Source organism: Cherax quadricarinatus, chromosome 25 (genome assembly GCF_038502225.1).
Source record: "Cherax quadricarinatus isolate ZL_2023a chromosome 25, ASM3850222v1, whole genome shotgun sequence".
Classification (NCBI taxonomy): domain Eukaryota; kingdom Metazoa; phylum Arthropoda; class Malacostraca; order Decapoda; family Parastacidae; genus Cherax; species Cherax quadricarinatus.
In genome coordinates, this window is record NC_091316.1 from 2,869,290 (window position 1) to 2,888,778 (window position 19,489).

The window sequence follows — 19,489 nt, forward strand, 5'->3', positions numbered from 1 at the left end:
TGGCTTCAGACATGACCAACCACAGGCAGACCAGAGTGCTGGTGATGTCCCATGCAGGAATCTGACTTGGAAATGTTTCTCTGGCGATTTGTATTCATGATGTGGGTGAGGAGAGAGAATCTCTAAGAAGAAGACACTCACTCAATGAATGTGAGTCTTATATTCAATCAGTGAGTGAGAGTCTTACATTCACTCAGTGAGTGAGAGACTTACATTCAATCAGTGAGTGAGAGTCTTACATTCAATCAGTGAGTGAGTGATGAATGAGATGGCAGAGGCAGTGAATCAACTATCCAACCCTATTCTATGACAGGATACCAGCAGCTGTAGTATTCACGTCTCTATTCAGTAGTAGACAGGCAAACACACACACACACACACACACACACACACACACACACACACACGCCGTCGTCACGCCGTCGGTGCTAGTCACGCCGTCGGTGCTCCGGGGATTTAAGTGTTTTTGAGGGCTACAAGTGTTCTGCAAGGGTTGCTAAGTGTGTCAGGGTAGTCAGCAATCCTAGAAGTGTTTTTTTTTAATTGCCTGAGCCACACAAGTGTGGGGAGAGCCACAATTTTGAAAGTGATCTGGAAAATAAAAGCGTTGTGGCGCAGGCTAGTGTGAAGGCGGCGTTGCCAAGTGTCACCCAAGATTTTAATAAAGTGAAACAATAGTGTGACCAGTGAAAGAAATACAGTGAATAGGGTACATTATTAACGAGAAGAAATTGAGGTGGATCTACGCCAGGACGTACATCGAGCTGGATCTACTCCAGGACGTCACATCGACCTGGACAACCTACACTGCTACAACTGCACTACAAGTACTGTATCACCTATGAGTGGTTGTTTGGGTGTGGGGTCCAGGTTCCAATTTAACCGCCAAGCTGAATGTGAATGGTCTAACTCTCATAGCACGATAAAGAATAGGCACTCAAGTATTCAATAAGGTTTAGCAAATGGTAATCCATTGAACAAGGCGATTAACTCACTATAAGCAGGTGATATAGGCAACACTGCAAGGGAGTCAGGTCACATAGGTTGTGGACACAAGCGACAACTGAGAATCTACATTACACTCCAAGCACAAGCCACCTACTTTTCAGACACATAGTAAACCCACACATAATTCGACACATAATTACACACACACACACACACACACACACACACACACACACACACACACACACACACACACACACACACACACACACACACACACACACACACACACACCCACATACACACACACCCACCCACACATACACACACACACACACACAAACACACACACACACATACACACACCCACAGACACACACACACACACACACACACACACACACACACACACACACACACACACACACACACACACACACACACACACACACACACACACACACACTGTAAGTGGGGTAAGTCCCAGGAGGTTCGTCAGGTCACAAGAAGGTGTGGGCAGCCAAGGACCACTGAGACTTACCTTAAACGCACAAGCCACCTACCTTTCAGTACATAATAAACCCACACATAATTCCACACACAATTACACACAAAATTACACACTCACACACACACACACACACTCACACACACACACACACACACACACACACACACACACACACACACACACACACACACACACACACACACACACACACACACACACACACACACACACATATCCAGACACACACACACTCCCCCCTCACCACCGACATCTCACTACTTCCCCTGATCCATCCCCTCCCTCGATCACCCTCCCCTCCCCCGTTCACCCCAAACCCTCCCCACCCCTCCCCACTCAGCTCCCAACTAGCCACAGTTCCTCCACTACTCCCCCCCCCCCCACACTCTGACACACACACTACTAACCTAACATACAGAACTACATAGGTTTCCCACTCTGAGGCAATCAGGATAAAACAAAAATGGGTTGCCAGAGAGTAACAAGAAAAACCAAGGGACAGGAGGAGGAAAATGCACAGGAAGATTGGGCAGCAGAGCTCATAAAAAGGGATCATGAATGGGAAAAGAAACTAGAAGAACTTAGCATGAGAATGGAAGAGAGGATAGATATGGAAAGCAGGAAGTGGGAGGTGCATGTCAAAGCAGCAGAAGCTAGGATACAGAGTTTAGAAGAGGAACTGAAAAATCTGAAACAGCCTAAAGAACTAAAGAACATTTTGGGATTGACAACAGAGACTGCTACCTCAGCCACAAATAAGGGGACTGTAGGGAAAGAAGGGGCACAACTGCATGGAGATGCTCTCTCAGAGGAGACTGTAGCAAATGAAAGAGCTAAGCTTTATGTGGAGGCCCTAACAGACAACAACAGAGCCCAAGGAAAGCCGAGAAGGGAAAATGACAGGCCACTGAGCCCAAGTACATTAGCCAGTGAAACTGATGAAAGGAAAGCTGCAGTGGAGGAAACCAAATTAAATGAGGGGATACACAGGGATATGCAGTGGGAGAATGAAAGGGTGAGGTCAGTCTTTGTGTATGGGCTCCAGGAAGTCGAAGGGGAAACATATGAAGCAAGAAAACAAGGGGAAAAAAAAGCAATTGAAAGCATCATGAAAGCAATAGGAGAAGACGATATGACCCAGCTGGAAAATTTTCGGAGAATAGGGGGGTTTGTAAAAAAAAGAACCCGGCCAGTGAGAGTGACCTTCAAGGCAGAAGCGACTCGGACCAGGATACTGCAGGAGAAAGCACGATTAAGGGACATGACGGCATACAGGAGGGTGTATCTCGACCGCGACAGAACACAAGAAGAAAGGAAGAAACTGAGAGAGATGGTACAAAGGCGAAAGGAGGAAAGAGAGGGGATGGAGAAGACAGACAGGAGATCCCAGACCCAGGAAGAAGATCTAATACAGCCTCCCTCACAACTTTCTATAGAAGCCTCCCAACCAGGTCAACCCCAGTGCAACCAAACACTCTAAATCAAAACACCCATGCCACATCCAATGCCCCCACCCACTACATTACAAACTTCACCCCCACAGCAACAACCCATAGTTCCTTACCAGGTCTCCCACTTCCCCAACCCCAATATACTTCCCAGACCACAGTCTTAGAAAAGAAGTTGAAGGTGTGGTATACAAATGCAGATGGAATAACAAACAAGTATGAGGAGTGGCACGAAAGAATCAAAGAGACATCCCCAGACATAATAGCACTCACAGAAACAAAACTCACCAGAATAATAACAGATTCAATCTTTCCATCCGGATATCAAATCTTCAGGAAAGACAGAGGGAGGAGAGGGGGAGGAGGAGTTGCACTGCTCATTAAAAACCAGTGGGGTTTTGAGAAAATGGAAGGAATGGATGGCATGGGCGAAAGGGACTACTTAGTAGGAACAATCCAGTCTGAGGGACATAAGGTGATAATTGCAGTAATGTACAACCCACCACAGAACTGCAGGAGGCCAAGAGAAGAATACGATGAGAGCAACAGAGCAATGATCAACACACTAGCCGAGGTGGCCAGGAGAGCACACATGGGGGGAGCAAAGTTACTAGTTATGGGTGATTTCAATCACAAGGAGATTGACTGGGAAAACCTGGAGCCCCATGGGGGTCCCGAAACATGGAGAGCCAAGATGATGGATGTGGTACTGGAGAACCTCATGCATCAACATGTTAGAGACACTACCAGAGAGAGAGGAGAGGATGAACCAGCAAGGTTGGACCTTGTATTCACCATGAGTAGTTCGGACATCGAGGGTATCATGTATGAAAGGCCCCTGGGAGCTAGTGATCATGTGGTTCTGTGCTTCGACTACATAGTTGAGCTCCAAGTGGAGAGAGTAGCAGGAATAGGCTGGGAAAAACCAAACTACAAAAGGGGGAACTACTCAGGCATGAGGAACTTCCTTCAAGACATTCAGTGGGAGAGGGAACTGACAGGAAAACCAGTACAAGAAATGATGGACTATGTAGCAACAAAATGCAAGGAGGCAGAGGAGAGGTTTGTTCCCAAGGGAAACAGAAATAATGGGAAGAACAGAACGAGTCCTTGGTTCACCCAAAGGTGTAGGGAGGCAAAAACTAGGTGTACTAGAGAATGGAAAAGGTACAGAAGACAGAGAACTCAGGAAAATAAAGAAATCAGCCGAAGAGCCAGAAACGAATATGCACAGATAAGAAGGGAGGCTCAGAGACAATATGAAAATGACATAGCATCAAAAGTAAAGACTGACCCGAAGCTGTTGTACAGCCACATCAGGAGGAAAACAACAGTCAAGGACCAGGTAATCAGACTGAGGAAGGGTGATGGGGAATTCACAAGAAACGACCGAGAGGTATGTCAGGAGCTCAACACAAGATTTAAAGAGGTATTTACAGTGGAAACCAGTAGGACTCCAAGAAATCAGAACAGGGGGGCACACCAGCAAGTGCTGGATGAGGTACATATAACCAAGGAGGAGGTGAAGAAGCTGCTATGCGAACTTGACACCTCAAAGGCGGTGGGACCAGACAACATCTCTCCATGGGTCCTTAAAGAGGGAGCAGAGATATTGTGTGAGCCATTAACAAAGATCTTCAACACATCATTTGAAACTGGGCAACTCCCTGAGGTATGGAAAATGGCAAATGTAGTCCCAATTTTTAAAAAGGGAGACAGACATGAGGCACTAAACTACAGACCTGTATCTCTAACGTGTATAGTATGCAAGGTCATGGAGAAGATCATCAGGAGGAGAGTGGTGGGGCACCTGGAAAGAAACAAGTGTATAATTGACAACCAGCACGGTTTCAGGGAAGGAAAATCCTGTGTCACAAACCTACTAGAGTTTTATGACAAGGTGACAGAAGTAAGACAAGAGAGAGAGGGGTGGATCGACTGCGTATTTTTGGACTGCAAGAAGGCTTTCGACACAGTTCCTCACAAGAGGTTACTGCAAAAGCTAGAGGACCAGGCACACATAACAGGAAAGGCACTGCAATGGATCAGAGAATATCTGACAGGGAGGAAACAACGAGTCATGGTACGCGACGAGGTGTCAGAGTGGGCGCCTGTGACAAGCGGGGTTCCACAGGGGTCAGTCCTAGGACCTGTGCTGTTCTTGGTATACGTGAACGACATAACGGAAGGGATAGACTCAGAAGTGTCCTTGTTTGCAGACGATGTGAAGTTAATGAGAAGAATCGAATCGGACGAGGATCAGGCAGGACTACAAAGAGATCTGGACAGGCTACAAGCCTGGTCCAGCAACTGGCTCCTTGAATTTAACCCTGCCAAATGCAAAGTCATGAAGATTGGGGAAGGGCAAAGAAGACCGCAGACACAATATAGTTTAGATGGCCAAAGACTGCAAACCTCACTAAAGGAAAAAGATCTGGGGGTGAGTATAACACCGAGCATATCTCCTGAGGCGCACATCAATCAGATAACTGCTGCAGCATACGGGCGCCTGGCAAACCTACGGATAGCGTTCCGATACCTCAGTAAGGATTCGTTTAAGACTCTGTACACCATCTACGTCAGGCCCATACTGGAGTATGCAGCACCAGTTTGGAATCCACACCTAGTCAAGCACGTCAAGAAATTAGAGAAAGTGCAAAGGTTTGCAACAAGACTAGTCCCAGAGCTACGGGGATTGTCCTATGAAGAAAGGTTGAGGGAAATCGGCCTGACGACACTGGAGGCCAGGAGGGTCAGGGGAGACATGATAACGACATATAAAATACTGCGCGGAATAGACGAGGTGGACAAAGACGGGATGTTCCAGAGATGGGACACAGACACAAGAGGTCACAATTGGAAGTTGAAGACTCAGATGAATCAAAGGGATGTTAGGAAGTATTTCTTCAGTCATAGAGTAGTCAGGCCGTGGAATAGCCTAGAAAGTGATGTGGTGGAGGCAGGAACCATACATAGTTTTAAGGCGAGGTATGATAGAGCTCATGGGGCAGGGAGAGAGAGGACCTAGTAGCAATCAGCGAAGAGGCGGGGCCAGGAGCTGTGACTCGACCCCTGCAACCACAAATAGGTGAGTACAAATAGGTGAGTACACACACACTCGCGCGTGGGTCCGTGGGGTGAAGACGTGGGTAACAAGGCTCCGAGAACCTTAGCGTTGAAAGGCGTGCAATAACAGCTAGAAGTAATCATGGTAGTGGAACGTCAGTGAACAATACTACGAGTGATAATTTAAGTTATTAGTTAAAGAAAGTGAGAGGAAAGCTGAAATCATAATATTTCAAAGCGCAAACCGTTGGGGGTCTTAGGCGCTGTTGCCACATTGGTAGCGGTAGGCCTGAAGAAGTGACGTCACGACAAGTTGTGTGCCATTATACATATAAAGTGAAGTGTATATAATGTGAAGTGTATCTATCATCAGTGAAGAGTGAAGTGAGGAAGCGGGATGTACGAGAATATATGGTTATAATCATCACGGGTGAAGGATCTCCAAAATAGGGATTTAAGGCCTACGTACTACTTCGTCATCAGCAGCTGGCAACTGTCACCGCAAGTTTATTCGCCTAGTTGTGGTTTGCATGTTGACGGCCCTGGCTGGCCTTGCATACTGTTTGATACTGGTCACTCACTCCGGCAAGCTATTACCAGAATTAGAATAGAAATAGCATAGACATAGAGAATATAGTGTTGACGAGTGTGAGAAGGTAGGTGGGACAAGCTTTTAAGGCAACATTGTAAGACCGTGCTAGGGTCAGGTCCCAGGAGGGTTGTGTCAGGTCACAAGAAGTTGCGGCCAGTCATTACACCGCACAAGACACACTCACACACACACACACACACACACACACACACACTCACACACACACACATGCACACACGCACACAGGCAGTGTTACTACCGGTAGTTATTAGCAATAAGAATACTTAGGAAGCTAGGAAGTCCTCTCTCAATGTGAACAAGGAAAATGATAATAACCAGCAACAATTAACACGTAAATCCAGAAAGGGCAATAAGTGGAGAGAGTAGCATAATTGGGAAAGATAAATGAGACTAAATTTGTGCCTACACGACGGATCTTTCAACCACACCACCCCCCCTAACCATCCCTCCCTCACACACAAGCACACACACACAAGGGTAGACACTCACACACACACACACACACACACACACACACACACACACACACACACACATACACACACACACATACATACACACATACGTAAACACATACACACACACACAAACACAAACAAACAAACACACACACACACACACACACACACACACACACACACACACACACACACACACACACACACACACACACATACACACACACACACACCACACACACACCACACACACACACCACACACCACACACACACACACCACAACCACACACACACACCACACACACACACCACACACACCACACACACACACACCACACACACACCACACACACACCACACACGCACACACCACACACACACAAGCACACACACACACACACACACACACACACACACACACACACACACACACACACACACACACACACACACACACACACACACACACACACACACACACACACACACCCACACACACCCTCCACCACTTGACACAAACACTTGACACAAACACGTACCACCCCTTCCCTAACCACCTCACCTTAGCCACCTACCCCTCCCCCAAACCACCTAACCCCTCCCCAAACCGTCTAACCCCCGCCCAACTACCTCCCTCCCTCCAATAACCACCCTCCCCCTCCCACATAACCATCCATCCCCTCTCTCCCCAAACCATCTAACTCCCTTCCCCAACTATCTCTACCCCTCCAATAACCATCCTCCCCCTCCCCCACAACCATCCATCCCCTCTCCTAACCATCTAATCCCCTCCCCCTAACCAGGATGAGGACAAGGGGCTCCAAGGACGAATCTGGGAGGGAGGAATGGGAGGTAGAGCTCAAAAAAAGGGAGGAAGACTGGGGAAGAAGACTAGATGAGCTGGAAAGGAAGATGGAAGAGAGGTTAGCAGCAGAATGCAGAAGGTGGAAGCAACAGGCCATAGCAGCAGAAATCAAGATAGAGAGATTAGAAGAGGAGCTGAGACATCTGAAACAGCACAGAGACAAAGATATTACAGAAGTAGCATCGGCAATGGCTACATCAAACACAGACAACAGGTCCGAAGGAAGCATGGAAACTAAACTGTATGCAGAGGTCCTGTCAAACCCACATGGGGCCAAAACAAAGACAGGGAGCACACTAGGACAGAATGAGAGGTTGGAAGACATTGAATGAACTAGGACATGTGCAAGGACCTTACCAGATACCTGTGGGGGCCAGGAGCAGGTGAGCAGGAAGGATAAACCAAGAAGCATAGGGGCCATAACTAGGGAAGGGACTGAAGGAAGGAACACTCCACGGGAAGGAACTAAAACACATCAGAGGATGCAATGGGAGTCACAGTGGGAGGTGGAAAGGGAGAGATCCGTGTTTGTCTATGGGCTAGACGAAGCTAAAGGGGAAACTTATGATGAAAGAAAGCAGGAGGAGAAAAAAGCGATTGAAGATATCATGAAGGTGATAGGCGAGGGGGACATGACCCAGGTGGCAAATTTCCGGAGAATTGGGTGGTTCACAAAGAAAAGGAATCGGCCTCTCAAAATAATTTTCAAGGCAGAATCAACCCGTACCATGATCCTGCAGGAGAAAGCACGGCTGAGAGGCAAGCAGGAGTTCCGGAGTGTGTACCTCGACCGAGACAGAACACAGGACGAAAGGAAGACAATGAAAGAGAGAGTTCAAAAACGAAAGGAGAAATGGGAGGAAATGAAAAAGGAGAGCAGAATAACCCAGGATCAAATGGAAGGACAAGCGCACCCCCCAGAAACACCTGCAGAAGGACTCCAGCCATGACACCCCCAAGGCAACTGAACAATCCAAACCAACCATCACACACCGATCCCTCTGTTTCCACCCCCCGCACCACAGTTACAGTATTAGAACAGAAGTTGAAGGTTTGGTACACAAATGCAGATGGATTAACGAATAAACATGAGGAATGGTAAGAAAAAATCAATGAGAAGTCCCCAGACATCATAAAAGTTACAGAAACAAAACTCATGGAGACAATAACAGATGCATTCTTCCCACCAGGATACCAGATCATGAGGAAAGATAGAAGGGGCAGGGGGGGAGGTGGGGTTGCTCTGCTCGTAAAAAACAGATGGAAATTCGAGAAAATGGAAGGAATAGATGAGACGGGAGAAAGAGACTACATAGCAGGTACACTTCAGTCTGGAGAACACAAAGTGGTCATTGCAGTGATGTATAATCCACCACAGAACTGCAGGAGGCCAAGAGAGGAATATGAAGAGAGCAACAGAGCAATGGTGGACACACTTGCTGAGGTGGCAAGAAGAGCTCACTCCAGCAGAGCAAAGTTGCTGGTTATGGGGGATTTCAACCACAGGGAGATTGACTGGGAAAACCTGGAGCCACATGGGGGTCCCCAAACATGGAGAGCCAGGATGTTGGACGTGGTGCTGGAAAACCTCATGCACCAACATGTTAAGGACACTACCAGAGTGAGAGGGGAGGATGAACCAGCAAGATTGGACCTTGTGTTCACCCTGGGCAGCTCAGACATTGAGGACATCAAGTATGAGAGTCCCCTAGGAGCTAGCGACCACGTGGTTCTGTGCTTTGAATACATAGTAGAGCTGGAAGTGGAGAGAATAACAGGAGTAGAATGGGAAAAGCCTGACTATAAAAGAGGGGACTACATAGGGTTGAAGAACTTCCTGCGGGAGGTCCAGTGGGACAGAGAACTGGCAGGAAAGCCAGTAAATGAAATGATGGAATATGTAGCAACAAAATGCAAGGAGGCAGTGGAAAGGTTCATTCCCAAGGGCAACAGTAACAATGGGAAGACCAGAACGAGCCCCTGGTTTACCCGACGGTGTAAGGAGGCAAAAACAAAGTGCAATAGAGAATGGAAAAAGTACAGAAGGCAGAGAACACACGAAAATAGGGAGATCAGTCGCAGAGCCAGGAATGAGTACGCACAGGTAAGGAGGGAGGCCCAGCGACAGTATGAAAATGACATAGCATCGAGAATCAAGACTGACCCGAAACTGTTGTATAGCCACATCAGGAGGAAGACAACAGTCAAAGACCAGGTGATCAGATTAAGGACAGAAGGTGGAGAACTCACAAGAAATGATCAGGAGGTATGTGAGGAGCTGAACAGGAGATTTAAGGAAGTTTTTACAGTAGAGACAGGAAGGGCTGTGGGAAGACAGCACAGAAGGGAACATCAAGAGGGAATATACCAACAAGTGTTGGATGACATACGAACAACTGAGGAGGAGGTGAAGAAGCTCTTAAGTGACCTTGACACCTCAAAGGCGATGGGACCGGACAACATCTCCCCATGGATCCTTAGAGAAGGAGCAGAGATGCTGTGTGTGCCTCTAACCACAATCTTCAACACATCCCTTGAAACTGGGCAACTACCTGAGAAATGGAAGACAGCTAATGTAGTCCCCATATTCAAGAAAGGAAACAGAAACGAGGCACTAAACTACAGACCTGTGTCTCTGACATGTATTGTGTGCAAAGTCATGGAGAAGATTATCAGGAGGAGAGTGGTCGAACACCTGGAAAGGAACAAGATTATAAATGAAAACCAGCATGGGTTCATGGAAGGCAAATCTTGTATCACAAACCTCCTGGAGTTTTATGACAAGGTAACAGAAGTAAGACACGAGAGAGAGGGGTGGGTAGATTGCGTTTTCCTAGAGTGCAGGAAGGCTTTTGACACAGTTCCCCACAAGAGATTAGTGCAGAAGCTGGAAGATCAGGCACACGTAAAAGGAAGGGCACTGCAATGGATAAGGGAATACCTGACAGGGCGGCAGCAACGAGTCATGGTACGTGAAGAGGTATCACAGTGGGCGCCTGTTACGAGCGGGGTCCCACAGGGGTCAGTTCTAGGACCAGTGCTATTTTTGATATATGTGAACGACATGATGGAAGGAATAGACTCTGAAGTGTCCCTGTTCGCAGATGACGTGAAGTTGATGAGAAGAATTAAATCGGACGAGGATGAGGCAGGACTGCAAAGAGACCTGGACAGGCTGGACATGTGGTCCAGTAACTGGCTTCTCGAATTCAATCCAGCCAAATGCAAAGTCATGAAGATTGGGGAAGGGCAAAGAAGACCGCAGACAGAGTATAGGCTAGGTGGACAAAGACTACAGACCTCACTCAGGGAAAAGACCTTGGGGTGACCATAACACCGAGCACATCAACCAAATAACCGCTGCAGCATACGGGCGCCTGGCAAACCTGAGAATAGCGTTCCGATACCTTAATAAGGAATCGTTCAAGACACTGTACACTGTGTATGTTAGGCCCATACTGGAGTATGCAGCACCAGTCTGGAACCCACACCTGGTCAAGCACGTCAAGAAGTTAGAGAAAGTACAAAGGTTTGCAACAAGGCTAGTCCCAGAGCTCAAGGGAATGTCGTATGAGGAAAGGTTAAGGGAAATCGGACTGACGACACTGGAGGACAGAAGGGTCAGGGGAGACATGATAACGACATACAAGATACTGCGGGGAATAGACAAGGTGGACAGCGATAGGATGTTCCAGAGAGGAGACAAAGGGACAAGGGGTCACAACTGGAAGCTGAAGACTCAGACGAGTCACAGGGACGTTAGGAAGTATTTCTTCAGTCATAGAGTTGTCAGCAAGTGGAATAGCCTAGCAAGTGAAGTAGTGGAGGCAGGAAGCATACATAGTTTTAAGAAGATGTATGACAAAGCTCAGGAAGCAGAGAGAGAGAGGATCCAGTAGCGATCAGTGAAGAGGCGGGGCCAGGAGCTGAGTCTCGACCCCTGCAACCACAACTAGGTGAGTACAATCAGGTAAGTACACACACACACACACACACACACAAACACACAAAACCACACACACACACACACACACAACCACACACACACACACACACACACACACAACCACACACACATACACACATACACACACAACCACACACACACAGACACACACAACCACACACACACACAGACACAACCGCACACACACACACACACACACACAACCACACACACACACACACACACACACACACACACACACACACACACACACACACACACACACACACACACATACACACACACATACACACACAGACACACAGACACACAACCACACACACACACACACACAAACACACACACACACACACACACACACACACACACACATGCACACACACACACACACACACACAACAACTGGCTCCTGGAGTTCAATCCCACCAAGTGCAAAGTCATGAAGATTGGGGAAGGGCAAAGAAGGCCGCAGACGGAGTACAGTCTAGGGGGTCAGAGACTACAAACCTCACTCAAGGAAAAAGATCTTGGGGTGAGTATAACACCAGGCACATCTCCTGAAGCGCACATCAACCAAATAACTGCTGCAGCATATGGGCGCCTAGCAAACCTCAGAACAGCATTCCGACATCTTAATAAGGAATCATTCAGGACCCTGTACACCGTGTACGTTAGGCCCATATTGGAGTATGCGGCACCAGTTTAGAACCCAAACCTAGCCAAGCACGTGAAGAAACTAGAGAAAGTGCAAAGGTTTGCAACAAGACTAGTCCCAGAGCTAAGAGGTATGTCCTACGAGGAGAGGTTAAGGGAAATCAACCTGACGACACTGGAGGACAGGAGAGATAGGGGGGACATGATAACGACATACAAAATACTGAGAGGAATTGACAAGGTGGACAAAGACAGGATGTTCCAGAGATTGGACACAGTAACAAGGGGACACAGTTGGAAGCTGAAGACACAGATGAATCACAGGGATGTTAGGAAGTATTTCTTCAGCCACAGAGTAGTCAGTAAGTGGAATAGTTTGGGAAGCGATGTAGTGGAGGCAGGATCCATACATAGCTTTAAGCAGAGGTATGATAAAGCTCACGGCTCAGGGAGAGTGACCTAGTAGCGATCAGTGAAGAGGCGGGGCCAGGAGCTCGGACTCGACCCCCGCAACCTCAACTAGGTGAGTACAACTAGGTGAGTACACACACACACACACATACACTCATACACACAACCACACTCATACACACCCTAGGATAACATGCAATGCTAGAATAACATGACATACTAGAATAGCATGTCATGCTAGGATAACATGTCATGCTAGGATAGCATGTCATGCTAGGATAACATGCCATGCTAGGATAATATGCCATGCTAGGATAACATGCCATGCTAGGATAATATGCCATGCTAGGATAACATGTCATGCTAGGATAACATGTCATGGTAGGATAACATGCCATGCTAGGATAACATGCTATGCTAGGATAACATGTCCTGATAGGATAACATGTCATGCTTGGATAACATGTAATGCTAGGATAACATGACATGCTAGGGTAATATGCCATGCTAGGATAATATGCCATGCTAGGATAACATGTCATGCTAGGATAACGTGTCATGCTAGGATAACATGCCATGCTAGGATAACATGACATGCTAGGATAATATGCCATGCTAGGATAATATGCCATGCTAGGATAACATGACATGCTAGGATAACATGCGATGCTAGGATAACATGTCATGCTAGGATAACATGACATACTAGAATAACATGCCATGCTAGGATAACATGTCATGCTAGGATAACATGTCATGCTAGGATAACATGCTATGCTAGGATAACATGTCATGCTAGGATAACATGACATGCTAGGATAACTGTCATGCTAGGATAACATGCCATGCTAGGATAACATGTCATGCTAGGATAACATGCCATGCTAGGATAAGATGTCATGCTAGGATAACATGACATACTAGAATAACATGCCATGCTTGGATAACATGCCATGCTAGGATAACATGTCATGCTAGGATAACATGTCATGCAAGGATAACTTGCCACACTAGAATAACAAGACATGAAAGGATAACATGACATGCTAGGATAATATGCGATGCTAGGATAACATGACATGCTAGGATAACATGTCATGCTAGGATAACATGCCATGCTAGGATAACATGATATGCTAGGATAACATGTCATGCTAGGATAACATGTCATGCTAGGATAACATGCCATGCTAGGATAACATGCCATGCTAGGATAACATGTCATGCTAGGATAATATGCCATGCTAGGATAATATGCCATGCTAGGATAACGTGCCATGCTAGGATGACATGTCATGCTAGGATAACATGCCATGCTAGGATAACATGATATGCTAGGATAACATGTCACGCTAGGATAACATGTCATGCTAGGATAACATGCCATGCTTGGATAATATGCCATGCTAGGATAACATGAGATGCTAGGATAACATGTCATGCTAGGATAACATGTCATGCTAGGATGACATGTCATGCTAGGATAACATGTCATGCTAGGATAACATGTCATGCTTGGATAACATGACATGCTAGGATAACATGACATTCTAGGATAACATGTCATGCTAGGATAACATGTCATGCTAGGATAAGATGTCATGCTAGGATAACATGCCATGGTAGGATAACATGTCATGCTAGGATAACATGACATGCTAGGATAACATGTCATGCTAGGATAACATGTCATCCTAGGATAACATGCCATGCTTCGATAACATGCTATGCTAACATAACATGACATACTAGGATAGCATGCCATGCTAGGATAACATGCCATGCTAGGATAGCATGCAATGCTAAGATAACATGTCATGCTAGGATAACATGCCATGCTAGGATAACATGCCATGCTAGGATAACATGTCATGCTAGGATAACATGCCATGCTAGGATAACATGTCATGCTAGGATAACATGCCATGCTAGGATAACATGTCATGCTAGGATAGCATGCCATGCTAGGATAACATGTCATGCTAGGATAACATGTCATGCTAGGATAACATGCCATGCTAGGATAACATGCCATGCTAGGATAACATGCCATGCTAGGATAACATGCCATGCTAGGATAACATATCATACTAGGATAACATGCCATGCTAGGATAACATGCCATGCTAGGATAACATGTCATGCTAGGATAACATGCCATGCTAGGATAACATGTCATGCTAGGATAACATGCTATGCTAGGATAACATGTCATGCTAGGATAACATGACATGCTAGGATAACTGTCATGCTAGGATAACATGCCATGCTAGGATAACATGTCATGCTAGGATAACATGCCATGCTAGGATAAGATGTCATGCTAGGATAACATGACATACTAGAATAACATGCCATGCTTGGATAACATGCCATGCTAGGATAACATGTCATGCTAGGATAACATGTCATGCAAGGATAACTTGCCACACTAGAATAACAAGACATGAAAGGATAACATGACATGCTAGGATAATATGCGATGCTAGGATAACATGACATGCTAGGATAACATGTCATGCTAGGATAACATGCCATGCTAGGATAACATGATATGCTAGGATAACATGTCATGCTAGGATAACATGTCATGCTAGGATAACATGCCATGCTAGGATAACATGCCATGCTAGGATAACATGTCATGCTAGGATAATATGCCATGCTAGGATAATATGCCATGCTAGGATAACGTGCCATGCTAGGATGACATGTCATGCTAGGATAACATGCCATGCTAGGATAACATGATATGCTAGGATAACATGTCACGCTAGGATAACATGTCATGCTAGGATAACATGCCATGCTTGGATAATATGCCATGCTAGGATAACATGAGATGCTAGGATAACATGTCATGCTAGGATAACATGTCATGCTAGGATGACATGTCATGCTAGGATAACATGTCATGCTAGGATAACATGTCATGCTTGGATAACATGACATGCTAGGATAACATGACATTCTAGGATAACATGTCATGCTAGGATAACATGTCATGCTAGGATAAGATGTCATGCTAGGATAACATGCCATGGTAGGATAACATGTCATGCTAGGATAACATGACATGCTAGGATAACATGTCATGCTAGGATAACATGTCATCCTAGGATAACATGCCATGCTTCGATAACATGCTATGCTAACATAACATGACATACTAGGATAGCATGCCATGCTAGGATAACATGCCATGCTAGGATAGCATGCAATGCTAAGATAACATGTCATGCTAGGATAACATGCCATGCTAGGATAACATGCCATGCTAGGATAACATGTCATGCTAGGATAACATGCCATGCTAGGATAACATGTCATGCTAGGATAACATGCCATGCTAGGATAACATGTCATGCTAGGATAGCATGCCATGCTAGGATAACATGTCATGCTAGGATAACATGTCATGCTAGGATAACATGCCATGCTAGGATAACATGCCATGCTAGGATAACATGCCATGCTAGGATAACATGCCATGCTAGGATAACATATCATACTAGGATAACATGCCATGCTAGGATAACATGCCATGCTAGGATAACATGTCATGCTAGGATAACATGCCATGCTAGGATAACATGTCATGCTAGTATAACATGCCATGCTAGGATAACATGTCATGCTAGGATAACATGCCATGCTAGGATAACATGTCATGCTAGGATAACATGCCATGCTAGGATAACATGCCATGCTAGGATAACATGTCATGCTAGGATAACATGTCGTGCTAGGATAACATGCCATGCTAGGATAACATGCCATGCTAGGATAACATGTCATGCTAGGATAACATGTCATTCTAGGATAACATGCCATGCTAGGATAACATGTCATGCTAGGATAACATGCCATGCTAGGATAACATGCCATGCTAGGATAACATGTCAAGCTAGGATAACATGTCATGCTAGGATAACATGTCATGCTAGGATAACATGCCATGCTAGGATAACATGCCATGCTAGGATAACATGCTATGCTAGGATAACATGTCATGCTAGGATAACATGTCATGCTAGGATAACATGCCATGCTAGGATAACATGTCATGCTAGGATAACATGCCATGCTAGGATAACGTGCCATGCTAGGATAACATGCCATGCTAGGAAAACATGCCATGCTAGGATAACATGTCATGCTAGGATAACACATCATGCTAGGATAACATGCCATGCTAGGATAACATGCCATGCTAGGATAACATGCCATGCTAGGATAACATGCCATGCTAGGATAACATGTCATGCTAGGATAACATGTCATGCTAGGATAACATGTCATGCTAGGATAACATGCCATGCTAGGATAACATGCTATGCTAGGATAACATGTCATGCTAGGATAACGTGCCATGCTAGGATAACATGCCATGCTAGGATAACATGTCATGCTAGGATAACATGCCATGCTAGGATAACATGCCATGCTAGGATAACATGTCATGCTAGGATAACATGTCATGCTAGGATAACATGTCATGCTAGGATAACATGCCATGCTAGGATAACATGTCATGCTAGGATAACATGTCATGCTAGGATAACATGCCATGCTAGGATAACATGCCATGCTAGGATAACATGTCATGCTAGGATAACATGCCATGCTAGGATAACATGCCATGCTAGGATAACATGTCATGCTAGGATAACATGTCATGCTAGGATAACATGCCATGCTAGGATAACATGTCATGCTAGGATAACATGCCATGCTAGGATAACATGTCATGCTAGGATAACTAATACTGTCAGAAGGACAGGATACGATGATCACATTATATAAAAAAAAATAATGAGAAGAAGATGGTAATAACAGTGAGATAGTAAGGATAAGAAGGAAGAAACAGTGAGGATTAGGCCTGGGATAGGATAACCCGTTATCCTGGCTTGTAAAGTGGCTATTATCCCTAGTAATGTTTCACAGTTGACTTCATGAATATTCATATTTATGCAGATGTGTGTGAGTGTGTGTGTGTGTGTGTGTGTGTGTGTGTGTGTGTGTGTGTGTGTGTGTGTGTGTTCATAAGACCCCTGTTAGTCGTGTATGTCTGAAACACACACACACACACACACACACACGTGCCTAGGACAAAATGGTAACTAACACACACACACACACACACACACACACACACACACACACACACATACACACACTCACACACACACACACACACACACGCACACACCCTTTTGGTTCACCCAAAGGTGTAGGGAGGCAAAAACTAGGTGCACTAGAGAATGGAAAAGGTACAGAAGACAGAGAACTCAGGAAAATAAAGAGATTAGCCGAAGAGCCAGAAATGAATATGCACAGATAAGAAGGGAGGCTCAGCGACAATATGAAAATGACATAGCATCGAAAGTCAAGACTGACCCGAAGCTGTTGTACAGCCACATCAGGAGGAAAACAACAGTCAAGGACCAGGTAATCAGACTGAGGAAGGGTGATGGGGAATTCACAAGCAACGACCGAGAGGTATGTCAGGAGCTCAACACGAGATTTAAAGAAGTATTTACAGTGGAAACCAGTAGGACTCCAGGAAATCAGAGCAGGGGGTACACCAGCAAGTGCTGGATGAGGTACATATAACCAAGGAGGAAGTGAAGAAGCTGCTATGCGAACTTGACACCTCAAAGGCGGTGGGACCAGACAACATCTCTCCGTGGGTCCTTAAAGAGGGAGCAGAGATATTGTGTGTACCGTTAACAAAGATCTTCAACACATCATTTGAAACTGGGCAACTCCCTGAGGTATGGAAGATGGCAAATGTAGTCCCAATTTTTAAAATGGGAGACAGACATGAGGCACTAAACTACAGACCTGTATCACTAACGTGTATAGTATGCAAGGTCATGGAGAAGATCATCAGGAGGAGAGTGGTGGAGCACATACATACATACATACACACACACACACACACACACACACACACACACACACACACACATTCACACACACACACAGACACACACACACACACACACACACACACACACACACACACATTCACACACACACACACACACACACACACACACACACACACACACACACACACACACACACACACACACACACACACACACACACACACAGACACACACACATACACACACACACACACACACACACACACACACTCCAGGCTCACAAAAAAGCCAATACTCATTCATAAGTCTATTTATATACACCATTCACCTTCATTAGTAGATTTAACATCGCATAATTTTTTAACTAAGAGACCCACTTTTCCCTAAATTGACATAATTATGTATGAAATGTTATGTGTATATAAATACATTATATATACATGTATATATATATATATATATATATATATATATATATATATATATATATATATATATATATATATATATATATATATATACATATATATATGTATATAAACAACAGATTGAAAAACGTCATTGAGAACGCTGGTAGTAGCAACACTACCTAAATTACAGCATTCCTTCACTGAGGTATGTGAGTCAAGTT